Source organism: Urocampus carinirostris, chromosome 8 (genome assembly GCF_059441175.1).
Source record: "Urocampus carinirostris isolate Australia breed hairy pipefish chromosome 8, RoL_Ucar_1.0, whole genome shotgun sequence".
In the NCBI taxonomy this organism is placed as follows: Eukaryota; Metazoa; Chordata; class Actinopteri; order Syngnathiformes; family Syngnathidae; genus Urocampus; species Urocampus carinirostris.
Window position 1 is genome coordinate 37,063,394 of NC_142356.1, and position 25,679 is coordinate 37,089,072.

Consider the following 25,679-nt stretch of genomic DNA (forward strand, 5'->3'; position numbering starts at 1 on the left):
TTATGTTATTGTTTGATTTTACATCTTAGATGCTTTTTCAATGACTAAATATTAACTGCTCAAATGCCATTTGGACACATTCTTGAAGAATACTGTTGTTTTCATCAAGTACTATAAACAATGAGAAATTATAAGAAATTCCAACCTTTTGTGTTTTCATTTATCACATGCATAATAAACATTACACGACCAAGATCAAATTTACTTCATAGCGTGTTTTTTTATGCTTGTAGTAGGCTTATCTAGGCTGAACATCAGATTTATGTGAGTTGTTATGAAAAAGCAATTCTCTTGATGTATAAATGTGTGTTCAATCAATGCATAATAGAGTACCTGTATTTAAGATAATTGTGAAAAAAATCAAAAAAGATAAAAAGGATTCTACTGCACTGTATTGATGTTTGTGTTATTGTTTTTGTACTTGTGTTTTATCAATCCTTGGCATTGGAGTGCTCTCTCAAAATAGCAGTGAGTTTGTAATTTTCTCAAAAGCCATTCATGACCAATATTAAACTCCCTCCGCTGCTGCAATATTCATCACAGCAAGCAACTGGAGCTAAGAGCGGTTCGTTCGGAAAGCTCGTTGGTACGCTGCATGACAGAATTCTTGTGTTGCAAGCGCTGCACGCTCAAAGAAACTTGGGAGTGTGTGATGAAATCAGAGCTTTGATGAGTGCTATCACAAATGAATAATTTCTAGTAAAGTTTTACTCTATGGCAATATACATTATCTCAATCATTTTCTATGGCACAATCTGAATCGTAAACAGGTATTTGCCAAAGACGTAATTTTTCTTCAAACAGACATCTCCATAATTCTCATTTGGAACAGAGATTCAATTTTTTTGACCAAGACATAGTTAAAGATTAAGCAACTAATTGACAATTAACTGATTGATGACGTTTATTTAGCAGTATTTTCTCATTCTCTATTAGCAGTTTAGATACTGATTGAATTAAAGACTTTGAAATCCACATTTTTATTAGCTTCAAAAAGTAAATATTTTGATTTTTTTATTGTTAATTTTAACTCATCTTTAAAATGAAGATTTTAATTCAAGATAGTTTTTCTACACAGCACGGCGGCTGGGTGTTTAGCGTGCAGCCCCACGGTGTCAGGGTTGCCCATTGCCCTCACTTGGCCCCGCCCGATTGGCACCAGCTTCGGCTCGTTGCCTGATTGGCTTCTCTCCTATTTAAACTCAGTGCTCTCATTCACTCCTTGTCAGTCCGTCAACGAACCCCTGCACTTGCAAGACTTGTGTTTTGACTCTGTCCGGTATCCTGCCCGTGTACCCAGTATCCGATATCGATCTCGTCTGTCTCCTCCTGCCTGGTATCTTGCTCTGGTCTCCAGTATCCGATATCGATCCCAACTGCCTCCTCCTGCCCGGTATCTTGCTCCAGTCTCCAGTATCCGATATCAATCCCGCCTGCCTCATCCTGTCCGGTATTTTGCTCCCGTCTCCAGTATCCGATATCGATCCCGCCTGTCTCCTCCTGCCCGGTTTCTTGCTCCAGTCTCCAGTATCCGATATCGATCTTGTCTGTCTCCTCCTGCTCGGTATCTTGCTCCAGTCTCCAGTATCTGATATCGATCCCATCTGTCCCGTCGGGTAAATTGGCCTGTCCAAATAGTCCCTAGGTGTGAATTGGTGAGATGTTCAACCACGGAGAATCCAAGTAGAAGCCTTGTCTTCTTTGGAAAATTATAAGCCGTGGCTTGTCCATGGATAAGTTAAATTAAAACCTTATAAATTGATAGGTTTATAGTTTAGAAGACGAAACAAAGAGAGAAGACATCAATGGATTGTGAAATTGCAAGGAGGACAGGGAGGGAGCAAGTGATGTCACCTATTTTTCTCGACCTAGCAATCATTACTCAAATACAATATTTAACTACAGTAAAACTCCAGTATATTTCGTGCCCCCAAACTTTAAGGCTGTTTTTCGGATAAAAACAATATGTTTATACACAAATAAATACTGTATATTTTCATGACTATAAAGCGCAAATAAAAGTCTCACATTTTCTTCAAATTGTGTGGCACGCCCTGTTGTACACTGCGCCTTGTGTTTCAAATAAAGCGACGGACAGAGACCAGTTTGATGGCCTTAGGGCCCGGTCACACAGACATTTGCGGCTGAATGACGGCTAAAATTTTGGGATTTTTTTTCGCCCGTGTTTACCCGCAATGGAAAATGCGCAAAAATGGCCAACCCGCATTTGACCTGTGGTGTGGCCGGAATAAAGACGCCGGCGACTGTTCCCCTTCCTCTCATCGCGTCATTTGCGGGTCCTTTCCGTGTTTAGACCAACAACAACCAACCAAACCGCCCTACACCCTCACGTGACTTTTCCTTCCATGTTAACAAACGCATTTTGTAAAATAAGATCGCAATTTTTGGTTTAAATAAACGCGTTATATAGACTAGGATCTCCCAATTATTATAATTAGCTCGCTTTATAGTTTTAATAAGTGTTTTATATAGAATACGTTCGCATTCGTTGGGAGCGCAGGAGAATGCGCGTTCACGCGAGGGGGGTGGGGGTCTACCGTCAATTTACGTTCACAATAATAATAATGACGGAACGGTTTAATCTGTACTACATTTCCAACAAATGAATAATGAGGAGGTATTGATTGTATATTCGTCATTGCATTCCTTACTTCATTGTGAGATAGAATGATGTAATCATGGTTGAAGTAGCGGGGGAACGCTAATTTTGGAACCGGGCTGTAGAAGAACATGATGGTACAAATCGCAGTCTCGTGAGGAAAAAGTTTACAAGCTATAGCATCATTCTTATTTTACTATCGAGTTAAGAAATGTCAAGATATTAAAATGGATTAAGACCAAGTTGTTATGATGATGGAGAGGGGGTGGGGCTGAAGGATTTAGTGAGGATTTACTCATTATTCAATATCGATCAGAACCAAAATGTGTATTAAGGCATAATAGCTGGTATTCTTAATCTCAACCAAAAGGCAAAGTTAAGGTCCTAGCATCACAGCCTTACTGCGACCATAACAGATGCACCAAATAATTTATTCGAAATGAAGAGAAACTACGCTGACGGGGATGTTCACCCCTTTGACGTCACGAGCACGCTCGGCATTTGCGCTGTTTATACGCAGAGAAAGGCGTTTGACTGTCACACGCGTAACACGCTAATTTCACGTAATAACACCGCGATACAGGCACAGAACATGCTATTACCATGCTCCACCCACGATTACCCGCTGAAATTCCCCGTCCTACCCAAGTGTAACTGCGCCCTGGCCGCGACCATAGCACGTCATTTCTGCGTCATTAACTCGTGTTGACCACGTGTGCGGCACGCGTTTTAAACACGTGCTCAAACTTTTGAGCTGCTCAAAAGTTTTGAACGCGCCCAACCACGTGAAAATTTGCGACCGCGAGTAAAGCACTGCTCTATCTCGTGTATATTGCGGGCTCAAAACGTCAAATAACGTCCTAGCGGCATCTGCTTCACGACTGGATAATTCTGGTCGCGTTCGAGCCTCTCTACGCTCGTTTAAGGAATTGTACCCGCGCTCTGAAGAATTAACCAGAGCAAAAGTAAATCACGTTGCTACCCGCGCGCCAATTCCCGAACTCGAGTCAAGCACAGCTTCGTAACGATTCAACGGCGTGCTCAATACGTCCAATTGCGTCCGCCTCTAGGGTAGAAATTTCTGGCCGTCATTCAGCCGCAAATGTCTGTGTGACCGGGCCCTTAGGGTTGGGAACAGACCACGGAGACTGCGCCCTTTCACACGGTGGACCCTTTGGGTGTGAAAATACAGTGGGCAAAAAGTAAGGCATCCTTTTTTTTGTTCCTGTGTGGCCCGGTTCCACACGACTTACGACCTGGTAACGGTGGATGGCCTGGTGGTTGAAGACCTAAGGCATATGAAACAATATGGTGTTATATCATATTTCTTTTTTTTTCATCAGATAAAATAGCTATCCATCATGCGTTTTGTTTGTAAAGAACAATTGAAAATAATATACTAGTGTAACGGGTGTAATAATAACTTTTGTTTTATTGAAATTCCTGCTGAAATATGTGTATAGTTTTTGGTAAATGTCCTGCAATGCTGAGTCCAACAGTGCCATCTGCTGGTATGGGGTGGGGTTTGGTTTTGGCTTCTAACATGTGACCAGGAGGCGGGGTTTGTTGTTAGTCTTACCAGAGAGAACTACAAAGGTAAGACATATCTTTTGGTGCTCCACAAAAGAAGTTAATTTTAAACATTATAACCCCAGCTGACAAATCTCTCAACATGCATAGTAATGTGATTGATATTGTCAAGCTGTTTACGTTTATTTTCGTTTTGTTTCTGTTTTACTAAATATTAATTCCCCTTGTAGAGATCAAAGAGATCAGACCCAGCAGAAAAAGCTAATGTTGTGACTCATCCATTTGCAGGTAAATTGTACCCATTTTTATACTCATTATTGTTTTTATTCCTATTTTCTCATATACATTAAAAAAAGGATGATGTTGGTTAAAATTCAGACTAAAGAAAAACATGTTGAATTCATTGTAAACGTTAAAAATCCACTATACGATCTCTTGTTAAAAGTATCTTGTTAAAATGTAAAGATGTAAAAATGTATTGTCTCATCTCATCTCATCAGCCGTACCGCTTATCCTTATTAGGGTCGCGGGGGGGCTGGAGCCCATCCCAGCCATCTCCGGGCAGTGGGCAGGGGACACCCTGAACTGGTTGCCAGCCAATCGCAGGGCACACAGGGACAGACAACTCATTCGCTCATTCACACCTAGGGACAATTTGGACCGGCCAATTGACCTGAAATGCATGTTTTTGGAACGTGGGAGGAAACCGTGATATTCTAAAATGTATTTTCTGTAAAGTGAAAAGAAAGCTCTTTGATATGCTTTGTTGTTAGTTTTACCAGAAAGAACTACAAAGAGATCAAAGAGATCAGACCCAGCAGAAAAAGCTAATGTTGTGACTCATCCATTTGCAGAAACTGTAATAATAAAAACCTCATCATCCAGTCCAGCGTGAATGTGGATCTTTGGTGGGACACGTACACCGCGGTTGCACTAGTACATCTTTAAGCAAAGAAAAAGGCAATAGATTTCCTTGAGTCAATACATACTGTCATGGCAAAACACAGGGATGGGTTTGCATTAATTGAAATTCCGTTATATCTCAGAATTAACAACTTTTTTGAACTGATTTCTAGTGACTCACTAGACTAATAATTTATTTTCAATGGGTTGCATTGCACGTGAAGCGATATATGCTCCTTGATTCACAGATGGCAGATGAGTTGGTAATAGGAAGGTAACGTCCATATAATCTTATGAATGAAGTCAGGCTTATCCCTGTTTTCATTATTCGAGAGATATTACATCCTGGATATATCCAATATTTGGTCACTTTATCTTGATTAGAAATCTTAACCCATTTTCTTCCCGTGTGAATGAAAAAAAAAGCGATTATGCAGAATAAAATGTAAATTATCCCTACCAACAACAACAGGAAAATAGACATCTATATTGCTTGATAATGGTTTAGTAAAGGAAGAAGCTCCTCATTATAATTCTATGCAAAGCGCAACCTTGATGCCTGTGTGGGTGAATGTGCAACGCGGCACCCCCACCCTGACTGCATAAATTTCTTTAGCCAATTACAATCTGTTTGCTGTAACTCTGGCGACCCCATAGCAACAATGTGGCTAAATGGTTAAATTATTTAATATATTTAAGCAGAAATAAAAACAAAAATCTGTATAAATAGTGTCTTGCAAAGCTATTAACCACCCCTGCCAATTTACATTTGACATACTGCCATATTTCACGCTTCAAACTTAGAAATAAAATACTCAAAATATTTTCTAAGAATTAACAACATGTGAGAGACAATTGTGAAAAAGATCCAAACTCATTCAACAATTTATTGTATTTATATGGTGCCAACAAATAACATATTAAAAAGCAGGCATTGCATAAATAATGTTCCCCTTTAAGTTAATACTTAGTACAACCTCCTTTTGCTGCGATCACAGAGACAAGTCTTTTGGGGTATGTAGAGGATTTGCTAATCTCGAAACTGAAATATTTGCTCATTCTTACTAACAAAATAGCTCACATTGTTATGTTGCGTGCAGGGGATCTAAATGCAGGAATACGTGTCAAATTTCACAGACTTTGATGGGGAGAAAGAAGTAACGCAGTACAGTATGCTCGATAAAGGATTGGGATGATAACAAAAACCTTGTATGTCAATGTTGCCCTTAAATACTAAAGTCCTATGTGTGCCCAATTCCGCTGTCAGTTCCCTGGCGCTCTCTGGCTGGAGTAGGAGGGCTGGAACCTCATAAGTTTTAATGGTAATCGTTAGTGCACAGCATTTTTCAGATCTTTCAAAAAATGCTACATAGGATAGAGGCCTGAGCTTTGCTCTTCTAATATTGCTACTTTTAAACAATTCCATTGTAGATTTTTCTTTGTGTTTAGGGTCATTGTCCTGTGGGAAGGTGAACCTGCGCCCCTTTCTCAGGTCTCTTACAGACTCCAATAGATTTTCCTCCAGAATCACACTGTATTCTACTCCATCTATCTTCCCATCAACTCTAACGATCTTCCAAGTCCCTGCCGGAAAAAAGTAACCCCAGAGCATGAGGCTGCCACCACCATGTTTGACAGTGGGGATGGTGTTTTCAGGGTGGATGTGCAGTGTTACTCTTATGTCAAACGTAACGCTTTGCATTAAGCCAAATTCAATTTTGACCTCATCTGACAAGATCACCTTGTTCCACATGGTATTTGTGTCTCCCATTGGATTTTTGCAAACGCCAAACAGGCCTTTATGGTATTTTCCCAGAAAGGGCTTTCTTTTCTCTACTCTAGATCTATGCAGAGTCTTGTATCAATTCCTACTTTGAACTTTTCCACATCTTTATCCCAGGCCTGCCTGTTGTGATTTTTCGTCTTCATAATGCTGTCTTTTCTGCAGTATCTCCTTTCACAGACATCTGAGCCCATCAAAGAGCAATTGCATATTGTACTGTGTTTGCCATTGTTAGTTATTTAGATTGACATTGTATCATTCAGAAGGGAACCTCTGGTGTCAGTTGGCTGAGCTGAGAGATCAGGGTGCCAATATTTTCCAACACCTTTTTTGAGGTTGTTTTTTTTTTTTGTTTTAAAAAAAATATAAAATGTGAAAATAATTTGGTTCCACTTCCCGGTTGTGTCTTACATGTTGAATCTTAAAGCTAAAACTTAATATAAATACTGCAGCTTCAAACATAAGCTATTACAACAAAGGTTTCTGTTGGTTTGTTTGTCTTTGTATATTTTGTAGTTTACTGTGTGCTTCTTTTGTTTATCATCTGAGCTATTTTAAGCACAAATAAAGTACAGTGAATTTTTAAAAGTGAAAGCCCCTGTTAAAGAGGAAATAAAATCCCATCTGCTAGCATTTTTCTTGGAAAATACTGTAAAATCTTTTAACCTTTTTGCACATGCCAATGTGGGAAACATTTGTCTTTTTTTCAATTGTATTAACTAGGCCTTGTAAACAATGCGATGCAGAAGGAAACAACTTTTTCCATGCTGCTTTTTGTCAATGTACCAAAACAAACCCCAAAGAAACATAGTGTCTACTGACTCATTCAATCCATTCCCTCATTTTCTTACTGCAATAAAGTCTTACTCTGTCGGCAGAAAACATTGCTTATTCGAAAGCCCAAGTGTGTATTATAGCGACCTCTACTGGTGTAAAATACCTCATTTATATATAAAATGTTACTGATTTAAATAATAAGCAAAAACATGTACTTTCACACCAACCGGATATTTTTCCCAAAAAGTGTATGCCTGTAAACATGTAATTATATCACATAACACCCTTTGTTGGGCCACCGTTATGCTCCTACAAATGCTAGAATTATTATTTGGTGGAACTAGCTTGTCTCGGTGGTGCTTTTAGCGTCAGTTTAATGGCCACATGATCCTCGTTTTTACAATACTGGTTTCTTGCCACACCTTACCACACAGCTTGATGCCAGACTGCATGCATTGTTATTTCCCTAGTACACAACAGGTAACAAACAGGAGGATTTTTTTTTTCTTTTTGGTCCGATAACCTTTGCTTTAATTGAATGCAAACACAAACAATGCGTAACACTTATGGTTGCCAATTTGTATGTTCGCTCATAACCATGAGGCAAGGCAAGATGTTTATTTTTGGATTCATTTATTGACTTGATTTCCAAGCGATCGAGAGGAAATGTGTATTGGAAAGGAGCGTAAGGGAAACGACCCATGTCTGTTACAAGTAAATTATCCGTGACTCTTTTACCTGCTGCCTGATTTTGTCCACCTCCAGAATGTTTTCAAACGATAAAACCTCCTTGTATCTCAACAGAATAATCGCTGAGTTTGCCAGTGGGCCGCAATAGAAACCTCAACTCTCCTGGCTTGACTTCTGCCCCTAAAGTAGACCAGCCAATTATCCAAATTGCAGAATAAAGTGAGATCCCTCAATTTTCGCGGTTTATGGCGACCGGAACCACATGCAAAAAGTGAAAATCTGCAAAGTAGTGTTGCACCTTCATAAAAGCCCCCAAAGGGTTAAACTTGCTTTGAGATGATGTCATTACCAACTGAGATTATATGACTGTAACTAAATAACAACTATAGATCTCCAAATAACAACGTGCAACACATAATAGCAGTTGAATGAATGGTTTTATGGTCATTACAAAAAGTAAAATGAAAATGGAAGGCTTCTTCTTTCACTGTAAGAAAGCAAATTACAGATTGGCTTGCTAGCTGGGCGCTAGCATCGGGTGTCCTCAACTGGAGACGGATCCCCACGCATTTAATGAAATAACACCATACCGAGTGTAATGGTTTCACTTCAGAAAAAAATAAATAAAAACATAATTGTTATAGTTAAAGAAAAACAAAACTTCGTTCGGAGCAGTCATCCATTCACAGTTAAAAAAATGCAAATATCCATAAATATTCAGAGTAATTATTGATAAAACCCTAATACCCAAAGATAACCCAATATACACATGTTTAGACATGGTTCCAAAAAAATTCAATGGCAGCATAATTATATGAGTCAATGTTCAATGTTCAAGTGCAATTGTGTCCGACAGTCATCATCGTTCACTCGGGAATTATATTGGAAAGAAGTGGTGAGTAATGATTGTATACTGCAGTATTCTCAATAGGTGGGTGTGATTAATGTCCTAAGTATGGGGTCATGGTTGCCCATTGCCTTCACTTGCCCGCCCGTTTGGCGCCGGCTGCGGCTCATTTCCTGATTGGCTTTCCTCCTAATTAAGCTCAGTTCTCTCTCTCACTCCTTGTCAGTCCGTCAATGAACCTCTGCACCCGCAAGACTTGTGTTTTGACTCTGTCCGGTATCCTGCTTGTGTATCTTGTCCGGTATCGATCTCGTCTATCTTGTCCTGTTTGATATCTGACTCCAGTCTCCAGTATCTGGTATCGATCCCTCCTGTCTCATCCTGTTCGATATCTTAGGCCAATCTCCAGTATCCGGCATTGATCCCGTCTGTCTCGTCCTGTCTTATATCTAACGCCAGTCTCCAGTGTCTGGTATCGACTTTTGAGTATGATTTAATTGATTAATTTCAATATAATGAGCTGCTAAAAGCTATCTGATGCTATCTGACACAGTACATCCACTTAACACAGAGTGCCCTCTTTAAACTGTCCCGCTGAACACAATGCACAATACAATGATATTAAAGACCACAAAGACAAAACCAATTCATTGAAAAATTTGCAAAAGAGTGAATCAGCGATAATAGAAGCTCAAAGTAGCGTGGCGTCTCTGTACTTTGGTCTTCAGATCACCAGATGGTGACATCTTGCGTGAGACAGTGGCTGGAATAGAACTTTGTCTGAGGTTGTTCCCTCCGTTAATAATAATAATAATAATAATAATTTCCTTGTATTGTCATTCTGTGTAACAATGTACACAGAATGAAATGTCGATTGCACCTGACCCGTTGTAGCGAGCCGATGCAGCCGCAGCCAACAGAGGGCGCCGCCGACCACTTTTTAAGTCTTAGGAATGACTCGGCCGGGGCGCGAACCACCGACCTCCCAGTCTTAAGCGGGCGCCTTACCATCTAGGCTACTGAGCTGGTATAGACCCATTCGCCGCACAAAAAGTGGAATGGGAAAGACAACGTATGAAACCAGTAGCATTAAAAAGTGGCTTACCTCTCCCACAGCTAACCACTGCGCTGCCGTGCTGCCCTACCCTCATGTTATTTAGAATAAATACAAATTCCTCAACCTACGAGTATTTAAAGAAATGCCTTTTTACATACATTGGGTATTGTATTGCTATATGTCTTTTCACTTATTATTCAAATCAATATATTTTTAAAGATGAATTATATTTTTACCACTACCAGCAAGTTTTTGTGTTTTTATTTTTTTGTAGATAGAAAGGGAATTATATTTACTACTGGTATTTATACTCTGTATGACTGATTACTCAAGAGTTAAGTATCAGTCCCAGTCTGAGAAAATGCGCTATTAAACTTCTCTAATACTAGTGTGTATTGATAAACATAAATATTTCAAACAGAAACTGTTATGGTTGCCATGGCGCCCAATTGACCGCGCCCGTGTGTGTCACGGTTGCTGTGGTGCCCAATTGGCCCCTCCCGTGAGTGTCACGGTTGCCATGGTGCCCAATTCGCCCCGCGCGTGTGGTGCCAGCTGCGGCTTGTTGAGAGATTGACTTTCTGTTTATATGTAGCTGAGCGCTCTCTTGCTTCAGTGTCAGCCCGTCGAACAAACTTCTGCCCCAAAAGATGTGGGTTCTGACTCGTTCCTGTTTTCCTGTGATGTCTCCAGTCCAGTATTGTTCCCGTTTATTGTTGTCCTGTTTAATTTCGGGTTCCAGTTTAGTTTCCGTCTGTTTTTGTCCTGTTTATTATTTTCTCCAGTTTTCGTTCCCGTCTAGGTTCTCCTGTTAATTTTTGATTTCCTGATCCATTACCTATCCTGTCTGTCACTTCCTGTCCGGTATCGACCCCATCTGTCCGATATCAACTCGGGCATTTGGAATCGGTCTCGGCGGTCTCTGGCTTCCTTTCCTTCCACGCCAGACCGGCCTCCTAACGTGCACAACTCCCCATTTCCCGTAAAATAAAGGCTTGTGTGAGAACGTCACGCGATTGGGTCATGTATCTGTTCTGGTTCCTGACAGAAACTCTATATATATGATATATTAATTTACGTTTAATTTACATTCATTATTTACATTATTATTTCTGGACATTACCACATTGCACTTCAGTTATTGCTGGTTCACTCCTTCGCGGATTTCGGATTGAATTGATTGTGTCTTCATTGTAATTGATATTAACATATTTTGTTCTGCAAATGACAGGGACTGATTAGTGATTCAGCTCTATTTGGGTGTGTGTGACTGTCTGTGTGAACAACTGTGATAGGCTGGCGAGTGGTGTCAATCAATCAACGGGCGGGCTCTGTTAAATAAAAGTAATTCATAAATTCAATTGGAATCTAAAGAAAGTCTGATTAGCGCAAAGAAATGCCAGAGCATGCTATGTGGATTGAGATGTGGCTTAATTCGAGGGCACCTGAGGCCGGTGCGCAGCTAGCCAACCACTCTTTAAATTGCTTTCTTACACTGAAAGAAGAAGCCTTGCAATTTCATTTTCATTTTTATGATGACAATAAACCAATTAATTAACTGCAATTACAGGTTTGGTGTTATTATTTGTAGATCTATGAGTAATTTTGTTACGGTCGTATACTCTCAGTCCGTAATGTCATCATCTGGATGTAAGTTTAACCCTTTGGGGCTTGTATGAAGGTGTGACGTTACTTTGTGGATTTTCAATTTTCACGGCTGTTTCTGGTCCCTATAAACCGCGAAAACCGAAGGATCTCTGTATATTATAGCTAAAACCATCTTATATAGCAAACATAAACTACATAAGCAGCAAATACTTCTTTTTAACCGTATTTTATATTTGGATTTTTGAGGATGCAATTTCTTATCTAAGGTTCCCCCGTTCCAAACACATTGATGCCCCTTAATTTAAGTTATTACCCATCTCCTTTACGTAAAGTCTGCCAAACTGAACAGGCTCTAGTTGATATTTGCTCCCCCCTTCTGTATCATTTTACTTGATTGTCAAAAAATAAATAAGAGTTCCGTCAAGATGGCATCTCCAATCCACTGAACGTCCTGAGTATCACAGAGAAGCAGATCGAAAGCGGCACCAAACGAGACGATTTGGTAAGCTCGCCAGAATCGTACATGTAACATCAGAAAATGAGTTTGTGTCAAGACTATTTTGGAACTGCTTTGAAGTCTTATTTTACCCCGTTTGCCTTCTGGGGATAGCGCCGAGTGTCAGGGGTCGTTTAAGCTGTTGTGCGCTACGATTTGGGAGAATCTGCTTTCATATCCCGACAGGCACTGCTCTCCTGATCTCGTTCTTGGGTGGTCAAAGTAGAAATGAAGTTGTAGGCTAATCAGATGCTTTTGTTTCTTCTGCATGGGCCCTCTGGTGTTGTGCAAGTTGATTGATGAAAATACATGGATGTTTATCCATTCAAACTCTGTAATTTTATGACCTTCCTTTTGTTTTTTTTTGTTTTTTTCCATTATGATATATATATATATATATATATATATATATATATATATATATATATATATATATATATATATTCATATATATAGAAAGACAAAAGAAAAAAGGAAACATCACAATACAGGAGAAAGGGCATTGTTATTCTCATTTTGTACAATCAATAGTCAGCAGTGTGTCGATATGAGCCTTGAGCAAAGGACTCCTGAAGGGTGGGTTGCATGGGGGTTGAATTCCTTACCCAGATCAAAAGATGCTTTCTATTCTCTTACAGAACCCATGTCAAACTCATGGCCCGGGTGCCAAATGTGGCCCGCCGTCACGTTTCATGTGACCCATGTAAGCTTAAAATATCTAAGCATCTATAATTAACAAGTCAAGAGTGCTTTGACCAAAAACTACATTTCCCATTATGCCTGTCGACTACGATATCACAGAAGTATTTTATAGCAATGCCAATGAGTGGAATTGGGAAATAATGGTCCTAAATTGTCCTAAATATTATATTATTTTGTTAACAGTAATAGATCTACATATGAGATTAATTTGTTCCCAGACTGTGCTTGTATCGGGAATTGCTTGTATCTTGAGTGAATGTTTCCAATACAAAATAACTGAAACCCAATTAATTCATTCCCGGGCCCCCAAAAGTATCCACCGTCAACCTTAAAGACCTATCAAAAAACACTTTAATCACTAAAACACACTTAAATAAAATTGAACATAAAAATACCATTATAAGATATTTTGTTTTTATAATAAAAAAGCCTTTAAAGCCCGGTCTCAAGGGGTAATATCTGGATATTCTTTAAATGTGGGCCAAAAATCTTCTCAAAAGACGTCTTTTATCTCAAATTTCCTACACCTCAAGTAGCTTGTATGTAGAGGAATCACTGGATTTCATTTATAACATATTATATGTACGTGGTGGCAGGTTTTCAATGCAACTGGAATGTTTGTGACTTTAATGATGGATAATTTCAGAGTTACAGATATCCTTTATTTAGTCAAAACTTACAAAGGAAAAACATGTATTTATTTATTAAATATTAATAACACATAATGTATATACGACTGTAACAAAATAACAAAAATACAAATTACAAATACAAATAAAAAGCACTTAACGCAGAATTTTGTTTGAATGGCATTGATTGGTCTTTATTGTTATAATACAACACGAAATTTGAGGGCTAGTCCTTTCAGTGTAAGAAAGCAATTAAGAGAGCGGCCGGCTTGTTGCACGATATTATCGGGGATACCTTGATTGAGCCAGGTATCTTTGACGATTAAAATACAACTGTAACGATTGTAACATTTTCCCTCGAGTTGTAGCTCCTGGTTTCCGTTCTATGGGTAAGATACGTTGGTGAGATACAAGCTCGGCAGCAGTAGGTAAGACCTGCGGCCCAGACTGAGTATCTTCCCAGGCTTAATAACAAACCACAGAGTTTCCGATAGTGATCAGCATTTATTTGCGCTCCCCCAACTTTCCTCAGAGTCTGCTTTAATTGATAAATTGATTTTTAATGTAACCAAGCAGCTGAAATACTAGCTGTCGCTGTGCTTTGCAGTTTTTTTTGTGCACACATTGACTTGTTTGCTTGCCCAGGTTTTTGACCGACAGCATACACAAACCTATCACAGTCACCCAAACAGACAGCCCCACCCACCCACAACACTAACTACTGTACTTTACTGTATTTTACATGAAGTAGTTACATTTATTTTACATACCAACTACATTTAGCTACATTCATGAGTTCCTTTAGGCCCATTGAGGAGAGCCATTATGCTGATGAGGCTCTAAGTGAAAATGATTTTGACACCCCTGACTTACAGGCAAACGTGAGATAAAAAACTGTTTTGCTCTTATGAACAGTCAAGAAATAAACGAAGTCAAAGTCATCAGCAGGAATTTATGCCAGAAAACCATAACTGAGCCTCATGGTCCTGACAACCGTCCCCACTATTTGTTTCTGCAGTATCAGAAGAGCAAATGAGTGGGTGCGTCCGACCCCTCGTTGCCCCCCAAGCAAAGTTGCGTGAGACGGGACAGTGAATGGGGCATCCTGCAGTGCTGTTGGAGCGTCTTTTGCGGCGCTAGACAACTTCACTATCCGTGCGCTAGCAGGGGGCAATAATCATATCAGGCTCGCTGACAAGAGGCATTGAATTCAGCTGCAGTTTCCTTAAGAGCTTGGCGTCCAGCTGCCTCTACTGACCATGCTTCTGAAATGACAAAAGGTTTGCATTTTGTTTCAGAGTCTATGGCATTATTCAGCTGGGGTTTTTCCATCTCTTATTGGTAAAACCGTGACATGTAAATGTACGAGGAAGCTTTTTGGTATTGGATTTTGTCAAAGGACCAGAATTGCCAACAGCTTTGTTGCACGATGCCTTCTGTTTGTAATGGTTACTTTAACCCTTATCCATTCATTGTACACATTTTGAACATTATGATGGATTTGAGTGTTACATTCAAGAGAGCATGTCAAGGGAGAGAGGACAATTTTCCCAAGACCCGATCGTTCACCTGAAACATTTTAAAGAGCATCAGGCTAAGATTTCTAAGATTGGTGTAAATGGGAGCAAAAGCAGCTGTTGACTAAGGACTTCTACCTAATGTCTTTTGCACATTGGCACCCATTAGAAAGCATATTTTTTGATGTACAATAATCACTCATATTTCACAGTCTGGCTGCTTTGTAGATTTTTATCATGCTCTGTGATCTTGATTATTATTGCCTAAAGTTCCAGAGGTCACCAACCCAAACTTCTGAAAAAACAAACAAATAAACAGAAAACAAGCCTGGAGCCACAATAAATAAATAAGTAAATAAATAAATAAAGGGCTTGAAATTAAAGTTACAAAAATGTAAAAACGTTGTTTTAAATGAAAGGGAAAGGTGATTTATACATAAAGGTAAGTCGTTCAATATTTACTAATTATTCTAAAGAAAACCATCACACCAAACAATACATAAACTGTATATATTTCCTTCCCCTAGCTTTTTCCATTTTCAAACATTTCTGAAATATGGTTAGGGGGTCCGCATACGGCTGAACACAGGTATTGATAATGTATAAATAAATGTTTACAGGCACAGTATATAGTACTTTTATTCATTCAACAAAAGGCTTATGTCTGTAAAAAGGGTTCCATCTTGATTTGAATGTATAATCACGTGTCAAAACAATAAAATAAAAGTCTCTACATCATTGATTTTGCCCATCACGGGTTCTTCTTAGAACGTTACCGCCGCAATAACCGAGGGGTCACTGTAATATAATACATTTTGAAAAACAATTTTTTTCTCGAATGACCCGTGGAATGGTGAGTGACGGTTTACCATGTCTGCCTCACAGTTCAGAGGTCATGGGTTCAATTCTAGCTGCCAGCCTCCTTGTGTGGAGGGTGCATGTTCTCTCTGGCCTGAGTCGGTTTACTCTGGGCAATCGGGTTTCCTCCCACGTATCAAACACGTGCTTGGAATGAGCGTGTAAACTAGTAAGAATAAGAATCAGGAAAAAAGATTTTTAGTGTCATTTTGACTTAACAAATTCAGTTATTATGTACTCTTATCATTTTTAAACAACATAAACTGTCACTAATCGCTGAATTTTCTTTTGTCTCAGAACGTTTTTTTGTCTTATGGTAAAATGACATCTGAGCCCTTTAGGGTTACCTGTGGCATTCCGCAGGGTTCAGTACTTGGCCCCCTTCTTTTCAGCATTTGCATGCTACCATTAGGTGATATTATTCGCAAGTATCTTCCGATCTCCCGATGGAGGAATCTGCCACACTAAACTGAGGAAATTTGGAGGCCTGCCTCACTGAGATAAAATAATGGATGTCACTCAAGTTCTTGCGCCTTAATTCTGAAAAGACCGAAATGCGAGTTATTGGTCCATCTAAATGCCGTGACTTGTTCTCAAAAACTGCTCTGAACATTGACAAATATAATATCACCCAGAGTGACTCAGTCAAAAAATTAGGTGTCATATTTGACCCCAATCTGTCCTTTCAAACACACGTTAAGAATATCACTAGAAGAGCTTTTTTCCCATCTTCGCAACATTGCTAAAAACCGCCCTATTCTGTTTCAGTCGGATGCGGTGATTATATTTCATGTGTTTGTTAACTCCTGTCTCGATTACTGTAATCCACTACTCTCCGGTGTCCCGAAGTCGAAAATCAAGAGCCTTCAGCTGGGACAAAATGCTGCAGCGAGGCTTTTAACTAATACAAGAAAGTTTGATTACATTACCCTGATTTTAGCCAACCTGCATTGGCTCCCTGTTAGCTTAAGATGTGATTTTAAGGTTTTGTTGGTCGTATACAAAATCATGCATGGACTTGCTCCCTCATATCTTTCAGATTTAATCTCCCCCTGTGTTCTGGTCCGGAGCCTTCGCTTTGAAAATGCTGGTTTACTAGTGATCCCAAGAGCCAAGAAGAGATCCGCAGGTTCGAGACCATTCTCAATTCGGCCCCAGGTGCTGTGGAAAGCTCTTCCCCCTGAGATTCAATCTGCAACCTCAGTGGATATGTTTAAATCTAAGCTTAAAACACACTTCTATGCTATTGCATATCGATAACCTATATTTTATGTTGACAATATCTGTGTATTATTTGTTATTGCAACATCCATTGCAGCCTGGTCATCCTGGAAGGGGGATTACCTTATATGCGGTCCCCTCTCAAGGTTTCTTCATTTTCCTCATGTTGAGGTTTTTGAGTTTTGGGTTCATGTAGGTTTTAGATCAGGGGATTATGTAATAATAGTCTGTGGTTTGCAACAATCCGTGGTCTATGCAGCCATTTGAGACTCTTTTTGATTGAGGGCTATACAAATAAACATGACATTACTTGACTTGACTAGGACAAGTACATTTTATGATAAAGCCCCTTCGCAGTAACTATGTGCATAGGTACGTTTTAATCTTACATTCGCTATGTTTTTTGTGTACGAAATAAGTTATTTTGTTGCAGGCAGATCATCAAGTCGCGTTTATTCCTGTTTGGCTTCCATGACACACACGTGATTGGAGCAAAACAGCATGTGGACTGTGTTTTTTTTTTGTGAGGAACTGGCATTTTAAAATAGTCAAAACCTCCAAGTAATTGATCCAGCAGGTCATGTGTCCTTTAAGCCGGTAAAATAAACAATATTATGTAGAATAAAAAAAGAAAAATACTTGCTATGATACAATTAAACAATATGTGTGTTAAAAAATGAAAATGTAGAAAAATACCAAAGGTAGATACAGTAACAGGCTACGCATTTTACCTTGACAGTCTAGCACTTGTTACAGCATACAATAGTGCTGCAAATTATCTCAGCAAGCCTGCCAAACTTGTTCTAAAATCTGCCAAAACTGACGATAACCACAGCAGACTGTTGTAAACAGCTTTGAGGCCTGACAGCGCTCATCCGCTTCCCAGGGAGTCCGGCTTCCAGCAGCTCCGCTCCATTCATCACCTGCTTTCAATGGCCGCCATCAAGCCGCCTCCGGCTGGAAGGCCAGGTAGGGAGCCTAGTGCCGCACAATGTTTAAGGGATTAGCAATCAAAGGAGCGGCGAAGCTAGGGCCCAGAGACTCAGCCGGCCATTCTCTTCAAGAGATCCGGCGGCAGCCAAGGTCACCGTCTTGTGCTCGGCGGGAGGTAATTGGGAAAGAGTCTGGGAAAGGGGCTCTGCTAATCGGGCGTTAGCAGGCTAGCAGTGCAGCGGGCGTCTCAGCCAACAAAAAAATCATGTGTTTGTGGAGTTGTTAGAACGACTGACAACACGATCATGCCTTTTGACAGCCTTGAACTTTTTGCTAAGTTCCACGCTGTCGGATTAATTTATCAAAATTTGAAGTGAACTGTACGTCAATGTAGACAATAGATCATAGATTTGTACCATTGTTTTTCCATTTTCATTGTAGCTAATTTTGTTCCTGAACTTTATGTGGAAGATACAGGTATGAACTAATTCATGAAAAATTCCATTTAGATATCGCAAAAGAAATGTTGGACAAAGCGCTTTTTTTCCAATTCTGTTTGGTCTTCTGTCACCATCCTGAATAGTTTAAGCTGATTTGGCATCCTGTGGTGCGAGACCCTGAGCGATTAAATTGTGATGGGACAGCTGGTCCTGGACTTGCATGGTAGTTCATGTATTTGCCTGAAAAGATTACCATAGCTTGCTACGACCGAACGCGGGGGGTTAGCAAGCGGTGATATAGCAATACAAAACAGTTCGTAATCCAGTCAGAAGCAACTACGAATCGCCCGTCCAGCCTCCCGCAAACACACCCCTGTTGGGATATTGGCAAGTTGTCATGACGACAGGGATGTTCTGCTGATGAAGTCTCGCCCAACGTCGTCCAATCAGATCGTGAAACTACAACCGCAGCGTGAAGAGCGCAGGACGCACCTATTCCGGTTGCACAATTCCAAGAATGGATAGGCGAAATCCGAGACCACCAACGGAAACCAGCGATCTGTTGGATGTTGTCAGTGGAATGCTATGGTTTGACAAAACGGAATCAGCGGGGGTCCGGATCCAGCAGCTACCAGGTAGGGGGTCTCCATTCTGATGCCGTCGAATCCGTTTTTCTTTACTTATCCGTGTAAAGTGTCAACACAATATTTAATATGAATGTTTAAAACAACTTAATGAAATATTCGTTTTAATTTGACGTATTGTATTCAGAGTTAATGCGATTCCGTTTCTCTGAGGCACTTTGCTAAAATGGCAAAACACTCCTGCAGGTGGTTTTTTTGCAATCTATACTAAACATAATCAACCCGATGAAACGTGAAATCAAATCTTTGGAACCGTCTCAAAATATCATGAAAATAAAAGTCATAAACCAAGCAAAACATTCTCACGTGTAATTTGCTGTACTTTCCATTGCGGGAATTGAGCCAATATTGCTAGTAAAGGCTTGCAAAAAGTGCAAAGTGAACTCAAAACTCTCCCGTTGTTATATTGAGTCGAGCCTTTTATCATAAACTGAGGGGAGGATTTTGTTTCTATTCATTTTCTCCGGGCAGACCAAAGAAGAAGCATTGGTCATATGAAAGATGGAGGGCTTGGCAGGGGGCGCATTCCTCCCTCCTAGTGCACTGCAGGTAGCCGTTACGGTCATCGTCCTCTTTAAGCTTGTTATTGCGTTCTACCAAACTGAACTTATTACAAATAGCACTCCAGTCAACCTTTTTTTTTTTTTTAAGTTTGTAATAAATGCAAATTTCTTGACATTTTTAACTTGGAATTCTCCACTTCACATTTGTGCATTCAAGCCCTCCATTGCTGTATGCTCATGTTTCAGTTTAACTTTGTGCTTATATTAAATTATCATTTTCATGTTTTTTATCATCTAGAAAATGCGATCTTGCACTTTAAAAAATAAATTATCATGCTATTTGCGGGAAATTTTTTCTCATTATGGTCTTTAGATATGGTCTTTTCCTTTTATTATAGAGCATCATTTCTTTGATTTTATTGTGTCCTTGTTTTGAGCTTCTTTTATAAACATTGAACACCGAGGTTGCAAAGAAAATATCATTGGATTTTTATGTTAATAACAATAAAGAAAATCTCAAATTTTTAATCTCTTTTGAGTAATATTTTATTCAATGTGTTTTTTTTCTTATTTAAATAATTTTTTAATCAATGCTAGAAAAATAATAAATAAAGAGGAAAAACAATCTCCATATTAGACAGATTTGGTATTTTTAATTGCCAAGAAAAACTAGTTAAATGGAAGTAAAGAAAGAAAAACAAATACACATACAGTAGAATGAACTACATTTTCTGCCAATGGAAAAATGTTTTTTTTAATTGTTTTTGAATTGTGTTATTTTGATATTTTGCTTGTGATTACTGCAAACTAGTTTTAGCTAGATGTGAAAAAAATGCTGGCTTTTTTTCAATGCACAGAAAAGTAAAATTGCAAATTAGAAGGTTGACTCTGCAAATGTGAACAAATGATATCATTTTTTTCTTTGACCTATTAATTAAAGGTCAATTGAGTTTTTGCATTAAAAAACAATGTCAGTTATGCTCAACAACACTTTGTATGACAACAATGGATTTGACATTATCATAGGGTAAAAATTATCCATCAGATTGGGCTTGTTATTCAATTAAAACTAGTTTGAATTCAAATCTAAGCTAATTCTTCCCGTAAGTGACATTGTCACAGCACTGGGTGCAAGATCTGGACCTATTCTCTACCAGCGCCCACCCTGCATCTTTGGATGAAGCTCACACTGGCCACTAGATAGAAAAAGACAACTCAAAAGAACCCATACATATGTAAGAATAAGTGCAGGCTTCCTTGCATTTATACGTTTGGAAGGACACATTTCCAACAGGTTGTTATACAAAGGCCATAGTCATGGTGTTATTTAGAACAGCAGAATGGTGTGTGTGGTATATATGACTTTTCCTGTATATATCCATTTACACATGCATATGTAGAATCATCCACAACTCTTAATATAGAGATTTCAATGTGTATTACTCTATTGATTACCGTATTCTGTCGCCAAAAGGCACACTGAATTATAGGGGGCACAGCCCACCAAAAATAGTATTGTATCATATTTATTTTCATACATAAGGTGCACCGGACTATAAGGCGCATGAAATCAAGACTACAGTCAGAGTTTATACACGTATATAAAATACATAGAATCATGTATCAGTCGAATGGGCCATTGATTAATATTGCTAAATATTGTATGCAATAGAAAACAAATCCAAGGAGTGTGGTTGAGTGGACGGACACTTTACCACCAGTGGTATGGATGACATATGAAAAGGCTTTAGAACATTTCCCATTATCACAATATTTTTACGGTGCCAGCAACATGGATTTTCGCAGTGTATGATGATTGGATAAACAGTCTCTCGACTTCTTCACCTGTGCGTCAATAACCTCTTAGCTAGATATACTGTACATACAAACGTAAAAAGGCTTTGATAGTATTCTGTTAAATGACTTTCAGTCGATTTTCTGACATTTATTGGTAAATAATCTGAATGCACTATGTAAACCAGTGTTCCTGGCAAAGTAATAAAACAGTGTAACAATGAGATAAGCTCTCATGCCTTGTTGTATGTCATCTGTAACACTGGTGTTCTAGTGGTAGAGTGCCGGCAATCCAACTGCCCCTACTCAGGTTAAATACCCGTTGCTCAGGTGCTGTATTATATAACTAAATCTTGTATGTAAAACTTGATATGGCAACGCATACCATATACAACAAGGGGATGCATTTTCAATTCTATTTTTCGTATTCTGCGGTGTATAAGGCGCACCGGGTTATTAAGGGACACTTTCAAATTTCTGGCCAAAATGGGGTTTTTAGGTTTTTAAAATACGGTATCTTTTAGAGTAGAAACTACTCAAGATCCAAGAGGAACAAGGCTTTAAGAAAACACCATAGGATATGCCAACAACAACACTACCCCCAAGTTGAGTATCTAATCAAACCCTGGCAAAGAATATATAATATGCAGACAGGTCTTAGGGGTTTTCAGAATTACAGTAATTACCTGTCACTCGTCAAGGAAGTGCACGAAAACATTAGCTCTGGTGTTTGAAAGACTGTCAGGCATGGACAATGAATTCATCCCATTTCATCCTCATCTTCCATTTGATTTAATAACGAGGGACTATGAGGAAGTACATAGCTGCAGTGTAAGTCTGCCTGTAAACGCAGACATGAAATAAAAGCACCATATTCCAAACAGGTTTGATCTCCTCGGGGCTGTCCAGACTGACTGACTGGTAAAAGGGAGGGGAGGGGGAAGCAACGATTTGAGTTTCTTTTATACTCACATCAAGAACTCTCGATAGCCGGCAGCATTGTCATTCGAGCTGTCCGGATACAAGGGAAGGTCTTGCATTGATAGAAGCCCCACGATAAAGGGAGAGACAAAACTGGCAGACAAATGCAGCCAGAGGCTGAAGACTTGAGAAACAGCTGAGACCAACCAATTTGTTAGCGCCACAATTTTTAATAGAGTCATAACATTTCCCCCTCCATTCCAGTCTTGTCTGTTTGTTTCTGTCTTTATGGCTTTGTTCAGAACTTAGAGGCACAAATGAACAAGCAACACTGTAGTGTTTTCCAAGAGGATGTTGCTTGTCACACCAAGACAAACCATGAAAAACGACCAAGGGGTTGACTTGTAGTGTGCGTATGATTAATTGTTTTTATTAGTATAAGCCACGAGGTGAATACTGTGGTTAGAAAATCAGTCATGCATAAAGCATGTTAATTCATTGCTATTGAAAGTACATACAAAGTTTACCAACTTCTCAAAAGTAAAGGTTTGTCATGAAAAAAAAAATTGTCACTCGTCGTTACAACGTAGATTTACTTACACAGCTCCTGCTTGATAATTCAAGGAAGATGACATCAAATGGTATCTTTAGAAAACTTTGTGAAGACGACCATGGTTCCTTGACACAAATGTAGTTGACCCCTCATGTGTGTTTGCAAAAGTGGAGGCACGTTGGGAAATCGGAAGTAAATCATAACAAAAAGCAAATCTTTGGTACACTAGATGGGTTTCTGGTGGCCAATAACGCCTTCTGCTGTTGATATTCGTCCAACTGAAAACATGGCAATCAACGTTAAAAGTAAATCAGCATTTTTTTGATGATCAGGTTACTTACATTTAGTAGTGTCCATTCCTTAAATAAATTAAAAGACTTTGGAAGCAAACATCCCTACAAATTTCTACCAAGCCACTGGAGAAGGCTACCCTTACACAAACCCCGTAATGTAAACTATGTCGCAAACTCAGAGTGCCTGCACTCTGGATCAAATTAAGGCTTACAAGTCACTACAAGCCTACAATAAGTTGCTGTTTGGCTTGCTTCGCAATAAATGGGTAAATAGTTTTGAGGCATTTTAGTTTTATTGGAGTTAACAGGAGACCAACTGTCAATTCACCCTGCATCCAGGATAGGTGTGCCCTGCTTTTATACGGACACTATAGTAAATAGGAATTAAAATTGTTGGTGTGTCAATACACACTGCCACCAAAACTAATATGACCGTTGCGGTTCCGCTTCGGCACTCCGCAAGCTTTCTATATCTTCTGGACGCCACATGCAGACTTTTGCTAAACTAAAAAAATTACATGAGGCAGGTGGGAAGTCAAATGTCAAATGAACCTGTGTATCCGGTATATGACAAAATAAAGCGTTTTGTCTTTGGTCAAATATTTAAAAGCCAGAATAGAACTACCATAAATAACAACATTTGAAACCCCAAATCTACCTATGGTAGATGAGGCAAATTTGCTCTAAAAAATATCATAGCCCACAAAAAATAATTTTGCTTGGTTTCTAATTCATGGGGTGACAAATATATTTGAAATGTTGTTTGAAATTGCTGAGGTAATTTGCAATTTTGTGGCTCTTCCCTCTCTCCTGCCAGCGCATGTCTTTGGACACGCATTCCGGAAGCAACAAATGCGTTGGAAATAATCATCTTACAAATTTTAAGTGGTTAATAGTCGCCAAAGTAAGAAATAAATACATAAATACAATCTCACTGCTTATAATTTAGGTACAGCCAATCGACTTTGGGTACAGACGACCTGAACAAAAAAGTTCTGTGGTGTTAGCATGTAAACACATCCATTATATTGCCAGTGGCTACCCTAATCTGTGATTGTGCAGCCGAAAAAAATATAACAGCCCTGCAACTAAGCAAGCAAATTTCGTGATTACAAAATAATCCGGGCAATTCTTTTCAGTCACTTTGTCGGAAATGAATGTACTGTAAATCCAAACATTTCGATTATAAAAGATGGCTTCAGGGCATTACAAAAACATATTTAGACTATTTTAGGTGTTTGACGGTAACAGCAAAATGAATCAAATTAAATTCCTTGGTAGAATTTAGTTTTTCAATGATTCAAACGCTGTTAATATTGAGTTTTGTATTAAACTGTAATTATTTTTGTGTTCTGTGTTCTGCTGGTCTCGAACGAACTCTGGGCAGATGATAAGACAATGAATGCGGGTCTTTCTTCCTATGATGAGGGCAAAAGTGGGGATGACACAATACAAAGATGAAGGGACCTCCTCTCGAGTTCATTTAGACAGGAGAATTAAAGGTCTAACATAGCTCCAAAGTAAAATATGTCCTTGAAGTTAATGGGGGACATCAAATATCATTTGTGGCTGAAAGGCAGTTTCCCCAATAGGAGGTAATTATACATCTGAAGGAGAGGATATGTTCTGTGCCTTAAAAACTAATGCAGAAAGATATCAATGACTAACTTTATTTCCATCTCAAATTGATTTTAACTCAACTTGAGAGGATTTTGCCACCCACAGACTGAGAAAGTTAGCTTTAAGACGTTTGTGCCCTGCAAACACTGGTTAATGAGTTTGGGAATTTGGGAGGCTGCCCTGCATCATGCCGGGTGTTTAAGGGCACAGAGGGCATTTCCTCTGACACTCTTTTAAAGCCACTGAAACTAAATCAGCTAAATCTTACACCTGCTGGGACCTTGTCAAAAGAATGTCACAAGGACTATGATGCAATTTTGATGGATTTGGGAATGTGAGGTCTTGTTTTACATTCAAAAGGATGGTTTGCCCATGAAATCTTATATTGGGGTGATTTGCCCCTCCTAACGAACATCAGAGAGAGAAAGACAGAAGATGTCGTCTTGTAATGAGTGTAGATGTCAAGTGTACAAGTTTTATCCGTGTATGATTCACATGGGTATATACTTTTACAGAGAGAGAGAGAGAGAGAGAGAGAGAGAGAGAGAGAGAGAGAGAGGGAGAGAGAGAGAGAGAGAGAGAGAGAGAGAGAGAGAGAGAGAGAGAGAGGGGTTGAATGAAACATCCAAGTCAAGTCAAGTCATGAAAATTTGTATAGCCCTTTTTTACAAAAAGTCTAAAATGGCTGTACAGACCACCGTTACAGCATTCCCTGATCTGAAATTTACATGAGGTTAAGG

At 39.2% G+C, this 25,679-nt stretch overlaps 1 protein-coding gene across 1 annotated transcript in view; it reads left to right on the forward strand.

The window, feature by feature from the left end:
• The first annotated feature begins 18,976 nt into the window (after positions 1-18,976).
• The window catches only part of LOC148361795 (uncharacterized), a 52,849-nt gene continuing 46,146 nt past the window's right edge, over positions 18,977-25,679 (forward strand). Inside the window, exon 1 of the mRNA XM_088343199.1 lies at positions 18,977-19,246. The gene's annotated coding sequence lies outside the window, so the exon portion shown is untranslated. The remainder of the gene's footprint in view (positions 19,247-25,679) is intronic.